Source organism: Prionailurus viverrinus, chromosome C2 (genome assembly GCF_022837055.1).
Source record: "Prionailurus viverrinus isolate Anna chromosome C2, UM_Priviv_1.0, whole genome shotgun sequence".
NCBI lineage: Eukaryota > Metazoa > Chordata > Mammalia > Carnivora > Felidae > Prionailurus > Prionailurus viverrinus.
In genome coordinates, this window is record NC_062569.1 from 8,570,663 (window position 1) to 8,594,995 (window position 24,333).

The window sequence follows — 24,333 nt, forward strand, 5'->3', positions numbered from 1 at the left end:
GCAAAGTGTTTTATGGGGACAGAATGACCATTATTTAATTTCATATACCAGTGGAAGATAGAGGATTAGATATACTAATATTTACCCCTAATACTAATATTTCATAATGGAGAAGCGTGGTAACAGCTATAAGTGGATGGCGGAGAGGGAGTTAGTGTAGGAAGAAACCCCCAAAACTCGGCCAGGCCACATAGTAGGGAACAATAGATAAATCGGGACCCACGATTATAACGATCAGAAAACATTTAGAAAACTGTTCTGTGATTCTGTGTCTCCCCCTCTCTGCCTCTCCCCTTCTCACACTCTGTCTCTCCCTCAAAAATCAATAAACATTAAAAAAAATTTTTTTTAACGTTTTTAATCAGCTTCGTTCTAACCTGGGTTTGCCAGAAAGCAAAGCCTAAGACCAAACAAGACAAACCGGGGGTTTGCTCCAGGGGACGGGGAGTGATAGGAGGTGAAACAGGGAAGGAGGGAGAGCCGGCTCAAGGATTCACTATTGCTTGGTCATGACGGCAGGTGACTGGTCGCTCTATCGGGGGACAGCCTGGACAGCTGCGTGAACGTGTCCTGGCGCTGTCTGTCCATTCCCGAGAAAGAGGGAGGGATGCCTCTGTCAGCTCAGGATTCTCCCCCTAAACCAGTTGGTCAAAGAGGTGACTCAGGGGGTGTCAACTTGACTCTATTTCCAGGTGGAACGTACATCAGAAGGGAGGTGGCTCTTGCCTGGGTCTCCGGGAGAAGCCCAAGGGCAGGAAGTAAGAAGCATACGTGGGCCGGAGGCCAGATACTGTCAGGCTGCACCTGCAGGAGGCTGGCCAGATGCTGCACTGCGGCTGAGATTTGAGGAACCGGCAGGTGAGGCCAGGACAAGCTGAGGCATAAAGGGCTTTCGTTGTAAGCACAGTACCTGCAAATCATCACACAATCACGTCATACCAGAAGATTTAGAAGAATTAATTACCCTCCCACCCCCAACCCTTCCTCAAGCCTGCTCCCTTAGAAGCAATTTCTTTTTGCCTCCTTGAACTGTTCACTTCTGATATTAACCTGCAGGGTTTTGTTTTTTTCTTTAATGTTTATTTTTGAGAGAGAGAGAGAGAGGCGGAGACAGAGAGTGCGAGCCAGTGTGGGAGGGGGGAGGAGAGCAGAGAGAGAGGGAGACACAGAATCTGAAGCAGCCTCCAGGCTCTGAGCTGTGAGCTCAGAGCCCGACGTGGGGCTCAAACTCACTAACTCTGACATCATGACCTGAGCTGATGTTTAACTGACTGAGCCACCCAGGCGTCCCTACCCTGCAGCTTTCTAAATACTTTCATATCCCTAGTTTCTTATTCACTAGCTTTTAGAACTTATCCATTAACATCCTGTTCAACTGAGTAAAAATGTTGTCATAATGCCACCCAACACCCTCTCCCCTGCTCTCATCCTCCCCAAAACGTCTACAGAATTGTTTCTTGTTCGTTCACTAACAGTCAATGTTTACATGATTGTCGTTATGGAAATAATGTTCCTTGTGGTGGCAAGTAGAAGATTGTATATTTTTTTCCTGTACAATTGGTTTTCGTTTTTCTGAAATTAACAGTTGCCTGGTTTTTACGTACCTGTATCTCACCCACACGTGGCATCTGATCGACCATATGCCAAGCAGTGTTTTCTTCCGGAGTACTCCTTCGTATCAGATCAGCTTGGGGTAAACAGTTCCCTTCATTCTCTTTGTCTCTCTCTTCCAGAGGCCCTGTTCTTCTCTAATCTGACTTCCTGGACCTTCTGCAAAGTCCTCGGCCAGAGATTTTGTGTTATATATTATATATATATATATATATATATACACATATATATATAATATATTATGCTATATATATGATATATGTATGTAATATATGTATGACATCCTCTTTATCCACTCATCTTTTGAAGGACATTTGGGTTGCTTCCATAGTTTGGCTATTGTAAATAATGCTGCAAAAACATGGGGGTGCATACATCCTTTTGAATTAGTGTTTCATATTCTTTGGGTAAATACTCAGTAGTGCGATTACTGGATCCTATGGTAGGTCCATTTTTTAACTTTTTGAGGAAACATCATACAGTCTTTCTCAGCGTCTGCACCAGTTTGCATTTCCACCAACAGCGGAAGAGGGTTCCTTTTTCTCCACATCCTCTGTAACACTTGTGTTTTCAATTTTAGCCATTCTGACAGGTGTGAGGTGATACCTCATTGTGGTTTTGATTTGCATTTTCCTGATGATGAGTGATACTGAACATCTCTTCATGTACCAGTTTGCCATCTGGATGGCTTTTTTGGAGAAATGTCTGTTCATGTCTTCTGCCCATTTTTTAATTGGATTATTTGTTGCTATTTGGTGTTGAGTTGTATAAATTCTTTATATATTTTGGATGCTAACCCTTTATCAGATGTATCATCTGCAAATATCTTCTTCTATTCGGTAGGTTGTATTTTAGCTTTGTTGATTGTTTCCTTTGCCGTGCAGAAGCTTTTTATTTCGAGGCAGTCCCAGTAGTTCATGTTTGCCTTTGTTTTTCCTGCCTTAGGAAACATATCTAGAAAAATACTGCTCTGGCCAAAGTCAGAGATGTTACTCCCTGTGCTTTCTTCTATAATTTTTATTGTTTCACATTTAGGTGCTTAATCCATTATGAGTTTATTTTTGTGTATGGTGAAAGAAAGTGGTCCAGTTTTATGCTTTTGCATGTAGCTGTCCAGTTTTCCCAACACCATTTGTAGAAGGGACTGTCTTTTTCCCATTACATGTTCTTGCCTCCTTCGTCAAAGATTAATTAACCATACAAGTGTGGGTTTATTTCTAGACACTCTGTTCTGTTCCATTGATCTATGTGTCTATTTTTGTGCCAGTACCACACTGTTTTGATTCTTTTAGCTTTGTAACATAACTTGAAGTCTAAAATTGTAATGCCTCCAGCTTTGTTTTTCTTTTTCAAGATTTCTTTGGCTATTTGAGATCTTTTGTGGTTTCATACAAATTTTAGGATTCTTTGTTCTGGTTCTGTGAAAAATGCTGGTGGTTATTTTGATAGGGATTGCATTAATTCTGTAGATTGCTTTGAGTCATATAGACATTTTAATAATATTTGTTTTTCCAATCCATGAGCAGAGAATGTCTTTCCATTTGTTCGTGTCATCTTCAAATTCTTTCATCAACGTTTTATAGTTTTCAGAGTTCAATTTTTCACCTCCTTGGTTGAGTTTATCCCTAGATATCTTATCGGTTTTTTTTTTTTTTGGTGCAATTGTAAATGGGATGGTTTTCTTAATTTCTCTTTCTGCTGCCTCATCTTTAGTGTATAGAAATGCAGTTGATTTCTGTATATTGATTTTATATCCTACGACTTCACTGAATTCATTTTACCAGATCTAGTAGTTTTTTAGTAGAATCGTCAGGGTTTTTGTATATAGAGTATCATGCCATCTGCAAACAGTGAAAGTTTTATTTCTTCCTTACTTATTTGGATGCCTTTTACTCCTTTATGTTATCTGTTTGCTATGGCTAGGACTTCCAGTACTGGGTTGAATAAAAGTTGTGAGAATGGACATCCTTTAACAGACATTTTAAATTTGAGTTCAAGGTTTTCATTTATAATTAGCCAAATTCTAACAGTACAAATACCAAAGACACCAAACGCAAACTATTCCTTCTAACAAAAAAGATCAATACAATGATTTTTGTTCTCAGAAGTCTTTCCATCCTTAATTCTAAATCTTATTGTGGCTTAAAGATGCCTACCCACTAAAAGCCCAGCTTTGCTCCCGGGTTACCAAGGTTATTTCCTGTTAGAGATTTCTCCAGGACTTGAAACCTGGAGCTTCAGAAACCAGAACAATCCCTTTCTCCACCCATGCTGTCATACCGAGCCCCTCTTTAGTAGATTGAACCCTATGAAAACAGCATTTTTATAGCATCCCAGATATCTGTGTATCAGTTCCGCCTCGTGGAGACATTTATATCATGGGTTGCAAAACACAGGGAAGCAATATTCTCATAGTCCTTTATGCTTAATTCTCCAGGCCACACATTTCTTGTATATACCAAAAATGGCATTGGAGTGATCGTAAGCTATCTTCAGGAAGTCATTTTTAGGATGTCATTCTACCCTCCTCTCCCCTTGACCCAGGGTCAAACAGGACCTTCTAAATTTGGTAGGCGTTCAATTCTGTATTCTTTATTGGTACACTGAACAAATCAGTAATACCCATATGATAGCAGCGTGAGTAACGAGACCCAATAGCAATACATTCTATCCCACGTACCTTCGCGTTAACTTGTCAGTCTGGGGGTACTTATCCTCTCCAGTCTTTTTCTTGGGGAGTCCGTGCTTGACCGCCAGCCTCCTGAGGAAGGCTCTGGGGGAGGTCCTTGCAGGCAGTCTGCAAACTTTCACTGAAACCCTCTAGTTAAGCTTCAGGCATTACCTCCCACACTCCGCTGTGTCTGCTGTCCTCTGCACTGTAAGTCTTTCCAAGTCAAGCTCCCCGGGCTTCCTCCTGACACTGGGATGGAAGAGAGCAGGTGCAGTTCAGGTGCAGATGGCTCTAACCAGTCTGCCTGGTTCCAGCTCCCAGTGCTGCCCTGCCCTTTGCTGTCCCTGGTGCCTTTGAGTCCAGTTCTGCGGAGCGACTTGGCTCTACCTTGCTCCGCCCACCTTTTGATTGCCCAACATCCACTGAAACCTCTCCTCTGCCGCTGTTTCTTCTACTGTCTTTCGGACCTTGTGGGGTTTTTCCTTTTTAAAATTCACTTACAATCCTTTGAATGGGGTCACAGGAGACAGAAGTATAAATGCGTGGTCAACTTTAACTGCCAGTCCATCCATTTAGATTTTACTCGATGCATTAGAAGTGAGAAGCCCACTGCTATTTCTAGTCCCCTGCAGATCTTGGATCTCGTTTGATTTTCATCCGGTTTGCATTCTCCTGTCATGAATTCTCCTTACATAGGACACCTGGGTAGTGTACTCGCTGAGACTTTGAGTGTTTCAAGATGTATTTCTTTTGCCCTGACCTAGTAATGCTATCTTGCATGTGTCCAGCTTTTGGATTAGTGTCCTTGTCACTCAGTGGGGTTCCTTTGGGAGGTAGAACTATAGCTGTGATTCCCAGGGCTACAGATGAGAAGTCTGTTCCTAATCTGATTCTCTTTCTTTTTTTCTCTTTTTTTTAAATATGAAATTTATTGTCAGATTTGTTTCCATACAACACCCAGTGCTCATCCCAACAGGTGCCCTCCTCAATGCCCATCACCCACCCTCCCCTCCCTCCCACCCCCCATCAACCCTCAGTGGATTCTCAGTTTTTAAGAGTCTCTTATGGTTTGGCTATCTCCCGCTCTAACTTTTTTTTTCCTTCCCCTCCCCCACGGTCTTCTGTTAAGTTTCTCAGGATCCACATAAGAGTGAAAACATATGTATCTGTCTTTCTCTGTATGACTTACTTCACTTAGCATAACACTCTCCAGTTCCATCCACCATGCTACAAAAGGCCAGATTTCATTCTTTCTCATTGCCAAGTAGTATTCCATTGTGTATATAAACCCAATTTCCTTCTCCATTCATCAAATTATGGAAAGAGCCTAAATGCCCATCAACTGATGAATAATTCTCTCTGTTTTTTAAGGAAGTGTGGAAGATCCATTGTCCTTAGGATGGGTACATTTGGGCACGTAGGGCTGGTTTTTGTTATTGTTTATACTGGTTTTGATATAAATTCTTACTAATTTTGCTTTTCATTAAGTGTTTAAAATCTGAAGATCGAGTCAACTCAGAGATGTTTTCTTCTATTACTTTCCTAATTATCATTATTCTCCTTCCACATCGCTTCACGTCTCCTCTTATGGAAATGTTAGATTTCCTGTACTTCCCCCCCTGGTGCCTTATGTTTTTCTTTCATCACTTCATTTCCCTTGTATTACTGCTCAGTGTGGTAAGATTATGTCTTCCTTTGGATCTTCAAAACCAGTGTCAGGCAATGCTCAGGGCTGGTGCTGTATTACGGGTCGCCAAAACCAGACCGAGTGGCTTACGTAACAGACACTTATTTTCTCACAGTTCTGGAGGTTAGAAGTCCAAGATCAAAGTGCCAGCAGAGTTGGTTTCCGGTGAGCCCTCTCTCCTCAGCTTGCCGATGACACCTTCTCACTGTGTCCTCGGATGGTCCCTTCTCTGTGTGTGCGGAGAAAGAGCTCTCCGAGGCCTCTTTCTCTTCTTACAAGGACATCAGTCCTATCAGATTAGGGCTCCATCCTTATGACTTCACTTAAACTGAATCACCTCCATAAAGGCCCTGCCTCCAAATACAGTCACATTGAGGGCTGAACTTCAATATATGAGCTTTGGGGCACACGGTTCAGTCCACAAGCAGTGCTTACCCTTTAGTTTCCTTATGAAAGTTGTAATCACGTCTTAAATTAAAGAAATGTAAGGAAATATTGAAGAAATCATATCTTCCAGTTCCAGGACTTTGGGATTTTACAAGTTTTGTCTCTTTGAGAGCGCTTGCTGCTTTTTAGATAAAATTAAATTCCTTTTGGCTCTTAAAAGTTCGCTTGATGGAAACCAATTTGGCAATAAGTTATATCTAATACATAAAAAAAAAAAAAAAGAAGAACTCCTAAAAAAGAAACAGTTACTTTGACTCAGTAGGAACCACCTGTTGGTGACGGTCGACTTGGTGTCCCTCCCTTGAGTTCTGGAGTCCTCTAGGCTTGGGCATCACATAATTGCCACCCTTGCGCGTGAGTCCCGTAAGCAGCCATCCAAGGTCAGGCTGAAGGCCCGCGGGAGGTGGACACCACACGGTCACTTCAGCGGTTCAACGGGAAAAGAAGAAGCAGAATCTCAGCAGTTTGCAACCATGCGGGGAAACATCTCTCTGTTCTCTGATTTCTAGTAGTACCAGCAGGTAGGCAAAAGTCACGACACATCTCAAAGCCTAGGAACACCTCAGCTCACTGGTGTAGCCCCCCACCCAGGGGCCCCGGGATGCACAAGCCTCCATGCCCACCATTAAGGGGCATAGACTCTCTCGGGAGAGTTGGTAGATGTGCTGGCCGGAGAGTGGTAACAACTCAAGTCCAGCGTGGCTCCTGCTCACTCCCCTAACGGAAGGTCTCCTCCTTCAGGGACAAGGGCCCACCGTCGTGGCCCATGTCGAAAGCTCTGTTCCCTTGCTCATCGTCCGCCCTCTCTTCCCCACATACGCAGCGTCATCTGTCACTTCTACAGTAAACCTTGAAGAGCTATGAGAACCACATTTCCAGTCGCTAGCAAACAAAAAGGATTTTGTCCCTTCCTAGAGGACAGGGAGGGCTCCGTCATCGAACACTCCACTGAGGTGAAAGGAAATAGATTGCTTGATGATGTCTAGCATAGACTCTGAATCGTTGGAGTATAGATGCACATTCTTAGTAAGAAGGGGGTAGAAAAGAAACGTGGGACTTTCCTTATTAGAAATGTTAAGGATGCATAACCTGATGCAGTTGCCATACACCTAACCTCCTCTCGTGATGTCTTGTCCAATGGCCCTGTGGCCGGGAGACCACATTCCGGAGAACTCACCACATAGCTGCAGGGCCTCCAGTCCCACGTAGTCAAAACTCACAGCTGTGGAATGGTGCACAGAGGGACGGGCTTCCCCGGGTGCACAAAGTACACCATGCACCACTGTGTGAGTGAGTGTGGCAGCTGGGGGTTTAAATTGCTCTATGTGTCTGTGGGTATCTTCCTAAAGAAATGTGGAAGCCCTTGAGAGCGGATACGTTGTTGCTCCTGCCAGGTGTCCCCCAAGATGCCCTGCACGATTTGGCGACCCGTAAATATTTTCCGAAATGAGTAAAAGTCAATAGAAAGGGAGCAAAAATAATGTGATGTTGTATAGCTGAAAAGTAAGGAGAGAGCATAAGGCCAAATTCTTACAATCCTAAAGATTGGGGGGGAACTAGAAAGGATCGTTATGGGTAAGGTCATCTTTTAAAAAAAATTTATCTATTTATCCTGAGAGAGAGAGAGAGAGAAAACACAAGTAGGGGAGGGGCAGAGAGAGAGGGAGACAGAGAATCTCAAGCAGGCTCCACACTGCCATTACAGAGCCTGGCACGGAGCTCGAACTCAGGAAGCTGTGAGATCGTGACTTGAGCCGAAGCCAAGAGCCGGCCGCTTAACCGCCCCAGCCACCCAGGCGCCCCTAAAATCATCTTTCTCACATGAATCTTCAGCTATAGCATGCTGTGGGGAGTGATGGTCCATGCTGGACGTGAATATGGTGACCTTCTCCAGATTGCTCAGAGGTAGGAGCCTGGACTTGAAATCCCTGACACACATCCAGAATCGTCCAAGCGGTGACCGAATAAACCCTCAAGACTAGAGGAGCCTTTGTGTGAACGGAATGCTGTACAAAGAGGCACCGATAAACACAGCCAACTAAAACGTTTGCGTATCTCACGTTGTGGGATTCTGATCAGAAAACACTCGGGAAACTGGGAGGCGGGTCTCCGTGTGAGACGCTGCTGGTGGGAACATCGCCTGGGACGGAAGTGGGGTCGTCCCACTTTCATGTTCACTGTCGTTCCTTGGTGCCCGCAACACTCTGGAATCTGGAAACAAACCCGACAAAGTCTGGGTTGGGGACTGGACAGCGATGGGTTTCAACCTTCCTGGGCAAATGCAGGCAAATGTAACGTGTGGTCAAGGTCGAGAACCACTAGTTGATGAGTTGTCGTTATTGACCCACTGCCAGATTACAGGTCTGAGGACATTCAAGGAGCCTCCAAGGAAACAGGGGAATGAGACAGAGTACTGTGGGATATGAGATCAGGGATTCCCCGGGGGGAATGTGAGAAATGGTCTTGTGAGGTTCAAAAATGCCCTTTGGGGTTAGAGTTGGGGTAAATCCCACTATTCCTACTTACAAAGAAGAGCTCTCCAGAATTCTGCTCTGCTGTCCCTTCAGGCCCCTCTCTCCCACCCCCAATCCAGCCCTACGAGCCAACACTGCAGAGAATCATATCCATGAGGTGGAAACCATGTTTGGGAAGTGCTTTCGAGACACAAAGGGAGGGGGTGCGTCTGGGGGTCTCAGTCGGTTGAGCGTCTGACTTCGGCTCAGGTCATGATCTCACGGTTGGTGGGTTTGAGCCCCGCGTCGGGCTCTGTGCTGATGGCTCGGAGCCTGGAGCCTGCTTCGGATTCTGTGTCTCCCCCTCTCTCTCTGCCCCTCCCCCACTCCTGCTGTCTTTCTCTGTCTCAAAAATAAAATAAACATTAAAAAAAAAAAACCTTAAAAAAACCCACAGAGGTAAGGGAAGAGATAAATGATAAGAGAGGCGGTAGCTATCCAGGATACAGAACTGAAATCCAAGGTCAGAACTATTGCTTTCCCGGGGGGCAGAAAACCCAGGCAAAAATTAAGCTCCTAACTGGAGACAACTTTCCTGACTTCTCCTGATCTGAACACAGAGATTGAAAGAGCTTCCCAGGCCAACACTTTAAATAAATGAAAAAATAAATGAAAAGAGATCCATACCCATATGTGTTCTGTCAGTTTTATTGAGTTGCCCTGATGATGAAAAAAAGTCCAACAAGCACCTCCACACAAAATACAGGCCGTTCAATCCCCTCTTCATTTCAGGGCTCATCTGTAATGCTCAACAGCTCGTTCACACTAAACTTGCTGCCCCAGACACAGCATCTGTTTGCACACCTCTGTACCCCTGGGAATTCAGCTGCCTCAGCGTAGGGCCTCTCCTACCCCTCTTCTGAAATTCTCTTGGGTTCATTCATCCTTCAAGGCTCGGCTCAGGCTGCATCCTCAGCCGGCTCCCTCCCCATTCCGGATATTGGAGTGAGTCTCCTGCTGGTCTTGCTCCCCCACCACACCCCAATTATGATTAGAGTTGTCTCCTGCCTCCTTGCTAGACTGGGAGTCCCTCTGAAGGGCCAGAAGCACTGCCCGCCCCATACATACACCCCCTCACTCCTACCCGACCAAGCCTTGCTTGCTCCTCAGTTTGGCTTTTGACTCCCTTTGTGTCAGGTTTCTAGAGTAGGCCTCGGCTCCATTCTCCAGAGGACAACGAACTGTGGGTCATCCGTGGGTGAAATTGCGCTGGAAGTCACCGCCTGGACAGCCCGAGCGAATGGCTGCCCCATCTGGTGGGTGACTCCAACCTCCAACAGAGCCAGCCATCTAGGACCCATTTCTCTCAGGAAGGGACTCTCACAAGGACCCTGTTGACTCCAGAGCTTTGGGCCTGCCTGAGCTCTCACGGCCACGATTTAGATTCGGTAACGGAGCACTGAGGCAAGTGTTACCATCCTCACTCTACAAGTGAGGAACCTGCAACTCAAAGAAGTGAAGTGCCCCACCCCGAGTCACATAGTCCCTTAGCACCCTCATTAGGATTGGCGCTCAGAATCTGGGTCTTCACCATCCCAGGATGCTTCCAAGATGGACAAAAGGAAGCAGGAGGAGGGGTAGAGGTTTGACCCATTCCCACACTTGCCTGTGGTGGCTCCATATTTCCAAAACACATAGACCACGATCTGTCCCTCTCCTCCAGTTCATCACTGCACTGTTTACCCGTGGGTAGAACGCTGGTTTTAGAGACATGGTCAGGCCTTGGACCAGCCGACTCAAGGACGAAAATTTAGAACTTGTTGCAATCCTCAACTTCAGAAGTTAAGATTGTCTAATCTGAGATTTAGCTTTTGACCTCTAACAAGGAGAGTAAATGAGCAAACCCAGACAACACAAGCGTCGCACAGAATCACGGCAGCCCAGTCGGGCATTTTAGCAATTAGAGGTACTTGTCCATAAAGCACTTAAAAATCCATTTAGACTGTCCCAGTCGGTTTAAGCTCTTTAATCTTGGATAAAGTAAACAAGACTGTTTTTAAGTTGGGTTTTTTTTTTCCTCTATTTTAAAACAAGAATATTGGGACAGAAAAAAAATAAGACATTCAAGGCCAGACCTCTGTGTCTCCGTAATGTGTAACAGCTGCAGAGGCTGGTCAGACGTTCTGGTGGTATTTTCAGCCTGCCAACACCAGTTCACCCTTCTGTAGACGGAAAACAACACATCTCCTTGAAGTACACTTTTCTTTTCACTAGAGGCTTGGACATTCCTTAAGGGCAGGCCCAGACCTTACTGGGCACCCCACTGGACCTGTAGCTCAGCCCGTGGGGTCTCAGCAAATGCTCACAGACTGACCATTGGAAGTATCAGGCGATGCCCCCTCCGCCCTTGCTGGTTGTCGGCAATGAACACATCTCACCATGGCCCGCGGGCCCCCCACTCTCCAATCAGACCAGCCCACTTCCAATTTGGCCAAGCCTTGAACCACTCCTCGACCTTTGCTTGGCCCACGTTGGTTCTCCACCAACGTGGAGCACATTTCCATCCTGTATCCCCACCGCACCTCCCAGCTGAAGGGACACCTCCAAGGGGCTTTTCGTGATCTCCTTGGAACTTGCCCGGTTTATTTTTCTGCTCCCGCTCTCTTGGCAGGAAGTTCCGGAAGGCATGGGCCACTACATGTTTCTCTGTGTTTGTTTGCTTCACGTCCGTTTTCCCTACCCAACCCCATGAAGGACAACAAGTGCTTTATTCCCTCCTGCATCCCAATGCCTAGCCCAGGGCCTACCGGCACGGGGACTGAGTCGAGCTGAATAACACGGACATCAAGAGCACCAGGTACACAATTCTCGATTTATTCTCCCTTCCAGTTAAAGGTCTTATAGTGTGCCCTTTAACCAGCACGGCTCAGCCAACCGATGACTCACCTAAAGGCACACAACTCCAAGTTTACAGGGCGTGACACTCCAAGGTGTAGCTTGCAGGGGCCTAAGGAGAAACACTATGCAGCTTATCTGAACCAGGTGCACCTAGGAGAGAATTCCCCCGAGGACAGGAGGTGGCCTGCGGCCAGAGGCTGGAAAGCGGCGCTTATTCCCACCGGGAGACAGTGTTCAATGAAGTAGGAGCCACACCCTCATTTTTTCAATTCTTGTTCTCCTGGACATTGTTCCGCTACACAAGGAATTTCCTAAACAGGAGGGTTCCGCAAGGGCCAGCCAGCCCGCCCCTGTGTGTGCAGACAGGCGTGGCTCCCGGAGCCAGTGGTACGCTGAACTTCGGACCCGCTGGAGACCAAACACTTCAAAGCCGCTTGGAGTCTTAGGAACACAAACAAAGCTCTTAATCTCGGGTCTCTGACACTTTCCCAAGGCGCCACACTCCATTGAGGTGGCAAACGTAGCACTCAGGCTCAGAATACCAGCCCCTTTAGATTTCTTTGAGCGTCGATTTCCTTTACGTTTGGGTGATCTCTCTCTCTCTCTCTCTTTTAACTTTTTATGCAATCGTTATGCATTTGTAGTCAGTTGCAAAGATAGTGCTGAAAGGTGCTGTGTACCCTTCACCCATTTTCTCCAAAGGCTACATTCTTACCTCATTGTAGGACGATATCAAACCTGGGAAACTGACATTGGCACTTGTAGATTTCTGTAGCCACCACCAATCAAGATACAGAACTGTTACATCTTGGCAAAGATCTCCCTCCTACTACCCAGTATAGTCATTCCCACCCTTCCCCCATCCCCCACTGCCCCTCCCCAACATTCTTTACGCCTGGAAACCACTCATCCGTTTTCCATCTCTATAATTCTGTCATTAGGGAATAATATATAAATGGAGTCATACAGTATGTAATATTGAGGTTGGCTTTTTTTCATTCCGCATAATGCTCTTGAGATTTGTCCTGGTTGCTGTGTGTATTAATATTTTATCCCTTTTTATTGATGATGGGCTTGTTGTGGTCGTTTACCACAGTTAACTGTTTTCCTTGTTGAGGGGCATTTTGGTTGCTTCTGGTTTTTGACGACTGCAAATAAATAGCTATGCTGTGAACCGTCCTGTAGAGGATTTTGTTAGACATAAGCTATCATTTCTCCGGCAGTATAATCTCTAGTAGGTGTATGTTTAGTTTTTTAAAGACACTTTCAAACTCTTTTCCCGAGTGACCATTTTATAGAAGCCATGTGGGCAATCCGGCGTCTCCACATCTTTGCTAGCACCTGGTGTTGTCGGCTTTTTTTGTTTGTTTGTTTTACCTATTTCAACTTCTATGCAGTGATAAAACCTCATGTTCTCAATATGCATTTCCCTAACGATTAGTGACGTTGAATATCTTTTTGTGTGCTTTTTTTTTTTTTTTTGAGAGAGAGAAAGGGTGCAAGTGAGTGAGGAGCAGAGAGAGGAGAGAGAGAGGGAAGCGGTGCTGGTGCTCACCTGAAGTGGTGAGGGGCTCGAGATCACCCGACGAGGGGCTCAAATTCACCAACTGTGAGATCATGACCTCAGCCAAAGTCAGATGCTTTAACTGACTGAGACACCCAGGCGCCCCTTTGCGTGCTTATTTGCCACTGCATCTCCTCTTTGATGAGATGCCTGTGTCTTTTGCCCATTTGAAATAGGATTTATTTTATACGTGGCATGTTGATGTGTTGACATGCAAGAATCCTTTCTTCATCTTTTCTAGAATGTGAGTCCTATGTCAGCTATGTGGTTGCAAATATTTTCTCCCGGTTGGTAGCTGGTCTTTTTATCCTCTCAATGGAATATTTTGTAATATTTTAATTTTGATAAAGTCTAATTTACCAATTCTTTTTTTTCTTTTCTAGATCATGCGGCTGGTGTCGTGTCTGAGAACTCTTCACCAAGACCTGGGTCCTAAAGATTTTTTCCTGCATTATCTTCTATGAGTTTACGGCTTTAGGTTTTATTTACCCTTAAATCTATAATTGACTTTCAGTTAATTTTTGCCTGAAGTGTAAGGTTTAAGTCAAGGTTCATTTTTGTTGTTGTTGTTGTTTTTGTTTGTTTGTTTGTCTGTGGATACCCAATGGTTACAGCACTATTTGCTGGGAAGACTGCCTTTCCTCCATTGAATTGCTTTTGCCCCTTTGTCCAAAATCAGTTGCTCGTACTTGTGTGGGGTTCTTTCTAGCCTGTTTTGTTCTGTTCATCAATCTATCCTTTCACTATTGCCACACAGTCTTAAATACTATACCTATATGACAAGTGTTGAAATTGGATGCAGTAATTCATCCCACTTTCTTCTTCTTTTTCAAAATTGTTTTAGCTGTCTCGTCCCTTCACCTTTCCATATAAAAGCTTAGAATAATTTTGTCAATATCTAGAAAAAAAGTCTCACTGGGATTTGGGAGTTAAACCTACATACCGATTAGGGAGAATTGGCATCTTTATTATGCTGAACCTCTCAATTAATGAACACAGTACGTCTTTTCATTTACTTAGACCTTCTTGAATATCTTCCTGGTGTTTGGTATTTTTTCAGCAAACCAGTCCTATGTATGTTTTGTTAGATTTACACCTAAGTATTCCCATTTTCTTTGGAGCAACTTAAATGGCATTGTATTTTTAATTTCAGTTTCTATGTGTTCCTTACTAGTATACAAAAATACAATTGATTTTTGTATATTCTTATATCCTGTAACCTTACTGAACTCATTACGTCTGGAAGTTGTTTTATTTTGTGTGTGTGTGTGTGGTTTTTTAGTATGTATGTATGTATGTATGTATGTATTTATTTAGAGATTGAGAGAGAAAAAGCACAAGTTGGGGAGGGGCAGAGAGAGAAGGAGAGAGAGAATCCCAAGCAGGCTCTGCATCAGCAGCACAGAGCCCGATGGGAGGTTCAAGCTCACCAACAGTGGGCTCATGACCTGAGCCGAAACCAAGAGTCAGTTGATCAACTGACTGAGCCACCCAGATGCCCCAATTCTAGGAGTTTTCTTATAAATTCTGTGAGACTTTCAATGTGCATAATCATATTCTCTGCAGATAGGGACAGTTTTACTTCCTTTCTCATTTCTGTGCCTTTTATTTCCTTTTCTTGACTGTTGTGCATGGTAGAGCTTCTAGTATAGCGGTGAGAGTGAATATCCTTATCTTATGCCTGATCTGAGAGGAGAAGCGTTCAGAATTTCATGATTAAGCACGATCTTGGCTTAGTAGTTTTAGTAGATATTCTTGATGAAGTTGAGGACGTTCACTATTCGTTTTCTGAGAGTTTTTATCACAATAGATGTTTAATTTTATCAAATGCCTTTTCTACATCAATTGATGTGACCATGTGCTTCTTCAACTGTTTAATATGGTGGATTATACTGACTGATTTTCTGATATGAAGTTAGCCTGTCACCTCTGGAATAAACCTCACTTGGTCATGGTGTATAATTCCATTTCTATATTGTTGAATTCTATCTGCTGCCATTTTGTTGAGAATTTTTGCATATATATTCATAAGGGATACTGGTCTGTATTTTTCTTCTTTTGGTGTTGCCTTTCTTGTGGTTGCAGGTAGTGTTGGCTTTATGAAGTGACGCTGGAAGAGAGTGTTTCTATTTTCTGGAAGAGACGGTATAGAATTAGTGTTAATTCTTCTTGAGACATTTCGTGGAATTGTCCATTGAATCCATTTGGGCCTGGAGATTTCTTTTGGGGGCATTTTTAATGTATGAATAATTTTCATAATTGTGATGGACTATCCTAACAATCTATTTCATACTGAGTCTGTACTTTTTAAGGAAATGGTCCATTTCATCTAAGTTGTCAAATTTATTTGTGTAGATGCGTTCATCATATCCCTTTGTCATTCTTTCATATCTCCAAGCTCTGCAGTGATGCTCCCAGTTTATTCCTGAAGTTAGTAATTTGTGTCTTCTCGGGTTTTTTCTTTGTCACTCTTGTTAGAGGTTTGATCAATTTTATCGATCTTTTCAAAGAACCAGGGTTTTTTAAAATTGATTTTATTATTTTTCTGCTTTCAATTTCATTGATATCTGCTCTTACCTTTTTTTCCCCTTCTTTCTGCTACTTTTGGGTGTATTTTTCTCTTTTTCATTTCTTGTGATGGGGGTTGTAAATTATTTATTTGAGACTTTTTCTCTTATTTAATGTAAACATTTAGTGCTATAAATTTCCCTCTCAGCACAGCTTTAGCTGCAAATTTTAATACGTTGTATTTTCATTTGCATTCAGTTTAATGTATTTTAAAATTTCTCTTAATATTTCCTCTTTGATCCTAAACTGAAGTCTGGATCCATTGAGGTCAGAGAATATATTCTGTATTATTTCTATTTTTAGAAGTTTGTTGAGGTTTACTTTTCATCCGTGTGACTTCTTTATTTTATAACTTTACAAAGTTTTTACCTTTTTCTTTTTTTAAGTAGGCTTCACCCCCAGCACAGAGTCCAATGTGGGGCTTGAACTCACGACCCTGAGATCAAGACCTTAGCTGAGATCAAGAGTCAGACACTTAACCTACTGAGACACTCAGGCAGCCCAGAAGTTTGTACCTCTTAACCCCCTTTACCTATTTCACCCATCCCTCCACCCACCCCCTACCTTCTGGAAGCCACCAGTTTGTTCTCTGTATTTCCAAGTCTGTTTCTGGTTTTTTTTTGTTGTTTGTTTTGTTTTATAGATGCCACATACAAGTGAAATCTTATGGTATTTGTCTTTCTCTGCCTGACTTATTATTTCACTTAGCAAATACTAAGTCATCTCAAATGGCATGATCTCATGTTTATTACATGGCCTGCAATATGATCTATTTTGGTATATGTTCCCCGGGCATAAAATGTGCATTCTGCTGTTGTTGGGTGAAGTGTTTTATACAGATCAATTAAATCCACTTGGTTGATGGCGCTGTTGAATTCTTCTATAGTCTACCTGATTTTATTTTTTTATCTTTATTTTTTTTTAATTTATTTATTTTGAGAGACAGAGAGAGAGAGCACGCGAGATCCTGAGCAGGGGAGGGGCAGAGAGTGGCAGGGAGGGGGGAGGGGAGACAGAATCCCAAGCAGGCTCCACACTGTCAACACAGAGCCTGATGCGGGGCTCAAATCCACGAACCATGAAATCATGACCTGAGCCAAAATCGAGAGTCAGATGCTGAACTGACCCAGGTGCCCCTATTTTTGCTGATTTTATGTGTGGTTTTGCTCTCATTGTTGAGAGAGGGGTGTTAAAGTCTCCCACTAAAACTGTAGATTTGTCTATTTCCCCTTTCAATTCCATCAGTTTTTGTTTCACACATTTGGTAGTTCAGTTGTTGGCTGCATACACCTTTCAAATGGGCATGCGTTCTTGGGAGATTGATTTATCATTCTGTAATGTCCTTCTTTATCTCTAATAATTATCTTTGCTTCGAATCTACTTTTTCTGATCTTTATATAACCACTCCTGATTTCTTTTGATTAATGTTTGTCTGGCATAGCTTTTCCCATCCTTTCAACAGACCTGTCCCATCATATTTGAAGTGAGTTTCTTGAAGTACGTTAATTCAATAATTTTAAAAAAGCTACTCCACCAAATTCTGTCTTTTAGTTGGTGGATATGTTCATTTACATTTAGTGTAACTATTAATATGCTAGGGCTTAAGTCTACCATTTTACTTTTTTGTTTTCTGTTTATTCTGTTTTCCTGTCGTTCTGTTTCATTTTTCTTGCCATCTTGAGGGAGAACCGAGCGTTTCTTTAGAATTCCATTTTGATTTTTCTGTAATGTTTTTGAGCGTATCTCTCTGCATACCTTTTTGGGCAATTGCTGTAAGTATTACATTATGTGTCCGTAACTGTCGTAGTCTGCTGATGTTGCTTTTTGCCAGTTCAAGTGAAGTGTATAAAATGTACTCCCCTGGGGCGCCTGGGTGGCTCAGTGGGTTAAGCGGGAGACTTCAGCTCAGGTCACGATCTTGCGGTCCGCGAGTTCGAGCCCCGCGTCGGGCTCTGGGCTGACGGCTCGGAGCCTGGAGCCTGCTTCCAATTCTGTGTCTCCCTCTCTCTCTGCCCCTCCCCCGTTCGTGCTCTGTCTCTCTCTGTCCCAAAAATAAATAAAACATTAAAAAAAAAAAGTACTCCCCACTTTATATCTCTTTACCCTTTCTGATTTGTGATACAATTTCCTCAAATATCCCACCTACATCCTTTGAGAACTACATGAGATGATGTTGTCATTTCTGCTTCAACCGTCAAACATAATTTAGAAAAGTTAAGAGGAAAAGGAAAGCCTCTTTCCTGACTTTTTTTTATTATGTTATTCCTTCCCTGATGACATTCCCAGATGCCTTCTTTTGTGGTTCTCTTTCTTTTTATGGAGCTACATTTAGCCATTCTGGTAAAGTAGGTCCTCTGGTGACCAGTTCTCTCAGTTTTCCCTCATCTGAGAAGGTCTTGATTCCCCTTCATTGCTACAGGATATTTTCTCAGAATATAAAATTCAGTGGATGCAGGTCTTTTTTTCCCAGCACCTGAAAAATACCTCGCTGCTTCCTAATGACCTCCATGGTTTCCGATGAGAAAGTCACTGTCATTTGGATCGTTTTCCCTACAGGTAACACCTCGTGTGTCTCTGAACTCTTTCAAGATTTCTTTGTCTTGAGTTTTCAGGAATTGTGGCACAGATTTCTTTGGGTTTATCCTATTGGAGATTTGCCCAGCTTCCTGACATGTAGGTTTATGTCTTTTGCTAACGTTGCAAAATTTTCGGCTATTTTTTTTTTTCCAAATATTTTTCCAGCTCCACTCCCATTCTCCTCTCCTTCTCGGGCTCCGATACCCCAAATTCTAGGTTTTTCGGTGGTTGTTGTTTTGTTTCGCTTTTTGTTTTGTTATGGTCCTGGGGCTCTGGTCATTTTTTACCGGATTCCTCGGGATTTTCTGTATGTAAGATCATGTCCTTTGCAAATAAAATGGTTTTACCTCTTTCCTTCCAGTATGGATACCTTTTATTTCTCGTCCGTGTCTCATTGTCCTGACTGGAAGCTCCAGTACAGTATTGAATAGCAGTGGTAAGAACATTCTTGTCTCGTTCTTGATTTTAGGAGGAAAGCATTCAATCTTTCACCATTAAGTGTGTTAGGTGTGGGCTTTTCATAGATGCCCTTTACCAGCTTGAGAAAGTTCCCTTCTATCCTTAGTTTGTTGAGTGTTTTTGTCATGAAGGGGTGTTGAATTCCTTCAGCCACTTTTTCTGCATTTGCTGAGATGATCACACGGATTTTGTTCTTTATCAGTTTATTTTGTCCTCTGTGGTTCAGAGTCTTAATTTCTATTGTTTTACCTTTAGGGTTATTGATTCTTTTCTCTGTCCTCTCCATTCTGCCATTGAGCTTTTATTCTGGCTATTGTATATTTTAGTTCCAAAATTTTCATTTGACTCTTTTTTATATCTTCTACTTGTTAGTTAGGGTTTTCTAAAGTTTAATTTGTTCAGGTAGGTTCATAGTTACTCATTTTAATGGGTTTATATCGGCTGGTTTTGAATTTTTGTCGGATAATTCCAACGTGTCATCTCGGTGTTGGTGTTGATATTTGTATTTGGCACTTGGGCATAATCGTTGTCTATTGATGTCTTTTGTCATTCAAGTCGAAATCTTCTTGTTCTTGGTATGACCACTGATTTTCATTTGAAACCTGGACATCTGGGGTACTATGAGATTCTAGATGTTTTATAAATTTTGCATTGTTAGAAGGATTCTTCTCACATTGCTCTCATGGGGAAAGGGAGACATCACTTCCTTACCGGGGGGTGGGAGTCAAAACAGGAGGAGGGAGGAAGCTTTTTTTGTGCTCCTGGGTGGGAATAGGAGTTCAGTCTCCCCCACTGGGTCTCTGCTGTTATTATCCTGGTTGAAGGGACAGGGGTGGCACTTGGTTACTGTTCCCGGTCACCTCCCAATGAGCTGGGTGAGCTCATTACTGCTGAGCCATGGCAGAAGTCCTGACTTTCCACCTGGTTTTCTCTGACACCCCCCAGTGAGGAGGGGAAGGGGTACCTCATTATCGCCTGGAAGTGCAAGTCCGTACCTCAGAGATGAAAGTCCCAACTCCCTACCTTTTGTGACACCACTCTGTCGGGGAGGGGGGGGGACGTGCCTTGTCACAGCCTGTTGAGGTGGAAATCTAGATTCTCCACTTGGCTTTTGCTAGAACGAGTGGAGTAGGACTACAGTGCTCTCTGTGATGTTTGGCTGGAGGAGAGCAGTGGTCGCCTAAAGGTTTTCTGTCTTTAAGACTGCTCCTTTCCCGGTCCTTTGGCTAGAGAGAGCAGGCTTTTCCTGGGGCTTCTTTTTGTCTGCAACCATTGGCATATCGGAGTTGCTGGCTTCCTTTGGTCTTCGTCTGGGATCTACGGGGCCCAAAGAACACCCAGGGAAACATCAGCTTGTCATTCCTGGGGTCCTGAGGTCCTCAGCCAAGGTCTACCTTTCAGAATCTCCTTAATTTTTTTAAAAATTTTTTACGTTGTATTTTATTTTTGAGAGAGACAAAGTGCAAGTGGGGGAGGGCAGACAGACAGACAGACAGACACAGAATCGGAGGCCGGCTCCAGGCTCCAAGCTGTCAGCACAGAGCCCGACGCTGGGCTCGAACTCATGAACCGTGACACCCTTCCTTACGTTTCTTTTCTATGTAATGTCCAGAGGTTTTAGCTGGATTTAGCGGGAGAGATAACAGAGAGTACGTCTGTTCCATCTTTCCAGAAACCTTCTCCCATTGGATTTTAAAAACTGACATTGGCAGCCATCCTGGAACCCCCTTGTAAGTTGCTTCATGGTGCTGGAGCATGTGTGCATGATCAGTGCCTTGGGACGGGGATTCCAAGAGTCTAGGTTATAATGGGACACCGTGAACAAGCCCCAAGAGCTCCATTTACATCCTATCACACGCTTCAAGTGAGTTTAATAAATTGTCTGGTGGGGGGGGGTCTGAAAAATTAGACCACATTTACTAATAATTTAGGCTGGGTTAGTTATTGGAAGTTATCGCAGTTGTACAGTTGGTGAACAAAGGTGATGAGTCAGAAGTAAAATCAAATTTCAACTCCATTTATCTAACAAACTTGAATATAAAATGCCCCCAGGGGCGCCTGGGTGGCTCAGTCGGTTAAGTGTCCGACTTTGGCTCAGGTCATGATCTCGCGGTCTGTGAGTTCGAGCCCCGCGTCGGGCTCTGTGCTGACAGCTCAGAGCCTGGAGCCTGCTTCACATTCTGCGTCTCTGTCCCTCTGCCCCTCCCCTGCTCACACTCTGTCTCTCTCTCTCTCAAAAATAAATAAGTGTTAAAAAATGCCCCCGAATTAACGGGCTCTCAGGTGACTGGGAAGAGGAGTGAGCTCAGGAAGTCACCACGAAATCACCATATCTTTTTTAGGGGTTTGAGTCAACTGGCTCACACTCTCTTTGTAATCTTTGTGGCCTGACTAAGTCTCGGTTTCTTACAATCTCCAGGAGAAAGCAAACAAACAAGGAAAACCGAAACCTCATCCAGCCTCCCTCTGTACGAGATCCAGCGGCTTCCTGAATAATTCTACAGGTGGAGAATTACAGACGTCACCTCTCAATCTCAACTGTTGCCAGCTTTGTCTTACTGCCTTCTGACCGTCCGCTCCCTGCTCCTGCTGACTACTGTGTTTCCTTGGCATGGCTTTGCCCAGACGCTGACGTATCTGCTTTTTCCCCTCTAGTTTCCGAAGACACTGCTAATGCAGTGCTCCGTGGGTGATGGGATCCACTGAAGGTTTGAGAGCAACAAAGGGGAAGGACTGCACAAGACAAAAAGACAAAAACAAAACACACAGTTGAAAACTGACCATCCCTGCCTTGGGCGTATCTTAACCGCTGGCACTCTAACTTCTGACTTGAGCTCACTGGGGAAACATTTTAAATCTCTTCATATTAAGCGATCCAAGCCGAGTAATTTCTCTTGTTGTCTTGACAAGAGCCAGGGAGCTTATTCATGACCAGTGAGCCATTGGAGCATTTCCTTAAAGAAGTGTTTTCTCCCTGAGACAAATACGGCCTTCTCCAATGCAAAATTGTGGAAGTGGGCTTTTTAACAGCATGTATTCCAATAGTTTTAGATGATCATGATTTTAACCCAAAGGCAAGTTATATGGCCTGGCAAGTCCCCGCCCCTTCCCCCCCCCCCCACCCCATGCATGAATATATCCACATGAAAAACCTTTCAAAGTTTTAAAACCAGGTCTGATCATACTGCATACATAACAGAGCCTCAGCTCTCCTGTCTATAAAACTAAACGCTGTCATGTACCTTCAGGGCTATTGTGTTGTTAAGTGTCTCGTGAAACACGCGAATAACCTAGAAATGTAACCTGGTCTCTGGCACACCAAGCACACTTTCCATGTGAGCTGGCCCTTTGATGAGCAGAGTAAAATTAAAAGAAATATTTGGATGGGAGTTACCACACCTCACCAAATACATGAGTCTGACTCCATCTGCGACCTATTTACTTTCTACAACAGAAAGAATTTCCATAGCGTATATGAAGATCAAAAGTAATTCAGAGGATAAAAGGAATCTTAAGAATGCCTCGTCCCCAAATCTTTCTCCTCCATACATCACTCCATCATTACCTCAGTCCAATATCTTGAGATTAAAGACGAGGAAAAGTAATCGTCTATTAACTTTGATTTCCAATTTTTTGAGGTTTAAATTTCACTGTTATTTTCTTAATGGGCTTTTATGAACGTAAAAATATTTGTAAGAGTTTTTAGGTTCACATACACCCTCCCTATCCCAATCTTTTCCCAGCCATTCATCCTTCTAGAACCGTGGGGTTTTAAAACATGTGGCCATTATGACTGAGGAAACAATATCCAGCAGCTTTCCCCTGGGCGAAACCAGAATTTCTTGTCACGTGCTAAATTGAGTCCCCCGACCAATCCCCACACCAGGTCCTCTGAGCTTTCTGTATCAATAAGCCCTGTTCACAGCCCACCTTGAAAACAGCCATTTCCTGTGGGTCAGAGGTGTTTCAAAGCCAGTGTTGAGACTCTCCTCCTCTCTGGTTTAGGTGTAAGTGACAATTCTGAAAGGTAAGAGATGGCATTCAGATCCTCCAGTTGTTAATAGCACTTCTCTCTTAGCTTGGGTTCCCCCAGAAGCAGAGCCTGAGACAGGACTTGTTTGTTTGGGAGGAGATCCCAGGAAGCAGGGGTAAAGGGAAAGGAAGTGAGCAAGCCCAGGAAGGAGGAAAAGTCACCCTATGTGTATTACCAAGGTTGCTGGGCAACAGGGTCTCAATTCTAGAACCTCCGGCAAGTGTACAGAATTCCTTCCAGAACGTTCTGTCCAAAGGATGAGCTTTTTGTCTACTGGCTCTCATTCTCCCCTTGACGGTGGCTCCTGGGCGTGACCTTCCCACACTTCCAGGGTGTGCTTGTGGGAGAGCTGGGTGGGCTCCCGGCTTCAGACATGAACTTACTGAACTTACCACCAGAGCCACAGCTGAAATCATAGGGGGGCTGAGGGGATGTGTCACAGGTACCAAAACCATTGTGAAAAAACATATTGTCCCTTCTGTACCTACTGTTCCCCACTGTGCCCATGGGGGTGCTCCCCCACCAGGGGATCCAAAGGATCCCAACGACACTGAGGCGGAAAGGCACTGCTATCAGCTTCCCCCGAGGGGTGTGGGGACCCTAAGGACGGCCCTCCTCTGTCTTTCCTCCAACCTATACTTTTGTCCACACTCCCTCCTGCAGGGAACCGAACAGTGGTGCACCCTCAGTGGGCCCCAAGGGTAGATGAAGGCTGCTGCCTAAGGGAACGTTTCACTTGACCTTGAAAGAGGGTGGCGAAGGATCGTCTGACCCTGCCCGGGATGTCTCCCCATGCGCCCCTCTCCTGGACTGCTCACACCTGGCCCTGTGCCCAGGACGATCTCCAGGCTGAGAGCCACGCCCTGTGCTGCCCCTTTCCAGTGAACTTGTCCCATCTGCTCTCATGTGTCTACTGGTCCGTCCCCCGTGTGCACCAGGAGCTTGTGGCCCAGCACACCGTGTCTCCATATCTCTCGTCCAGCCCCAGCGCAGCGCCTGGGACACACGGGTTCCCTGCAAATATTTGCGGAGGAAAAGGGAGGGAGGAGGCAAGTCGGTTGCCGGGAGAGAAAATGATTTGCTTATATCGCACTTGCCAAAGAGGAGTCATCTGACATGTGGGGAGTTCCCAGAACTGACCATTTAAGAGCACCACTCGGACGAAATCCGTGGCAAAACGCAGTACTTACTGAGGCATTTGCTTTTGCCTCTGTTATTTTTGAAGAGAGAGATGCTCCAAGACCAGTGTGACTGACACTAACCAGGTGACTTGGTTGTGGCTTCCTGTGAGTCAGGCCTGCCAGACAGCCGAGGCCAGAGGTGAACAGGAAAGAGGCTGAGAAAAGCCAGAGAAACGGAGTCAAC

The 24,333-nt window shown here is 44.2% G+C and overlaps 1 long non-coding RNA gene across 1 annotated transcript; it reads right to left on the reverse strand.

Moving 5' to 3' along the window:
* Positions 1-382: 382 nt before the first annotated feature.
* LOC125175358 (uncharacterized) lies at positions 383-23,103 on the reverse strand. Its single transcript, XR_007155761.1, has 3 exons — positions 22,866-23,103; positions 4,292-4,531; positions 383-910 (listed from the first exon to the last, which is right to left on the reverse strand). It is a non-coding gene; the product is annotated as an uncharacterized LOC125175358 (long non-coding RNA).
* Positions 23,104-24,333: the final 1,230 nt, after the last annotated feature.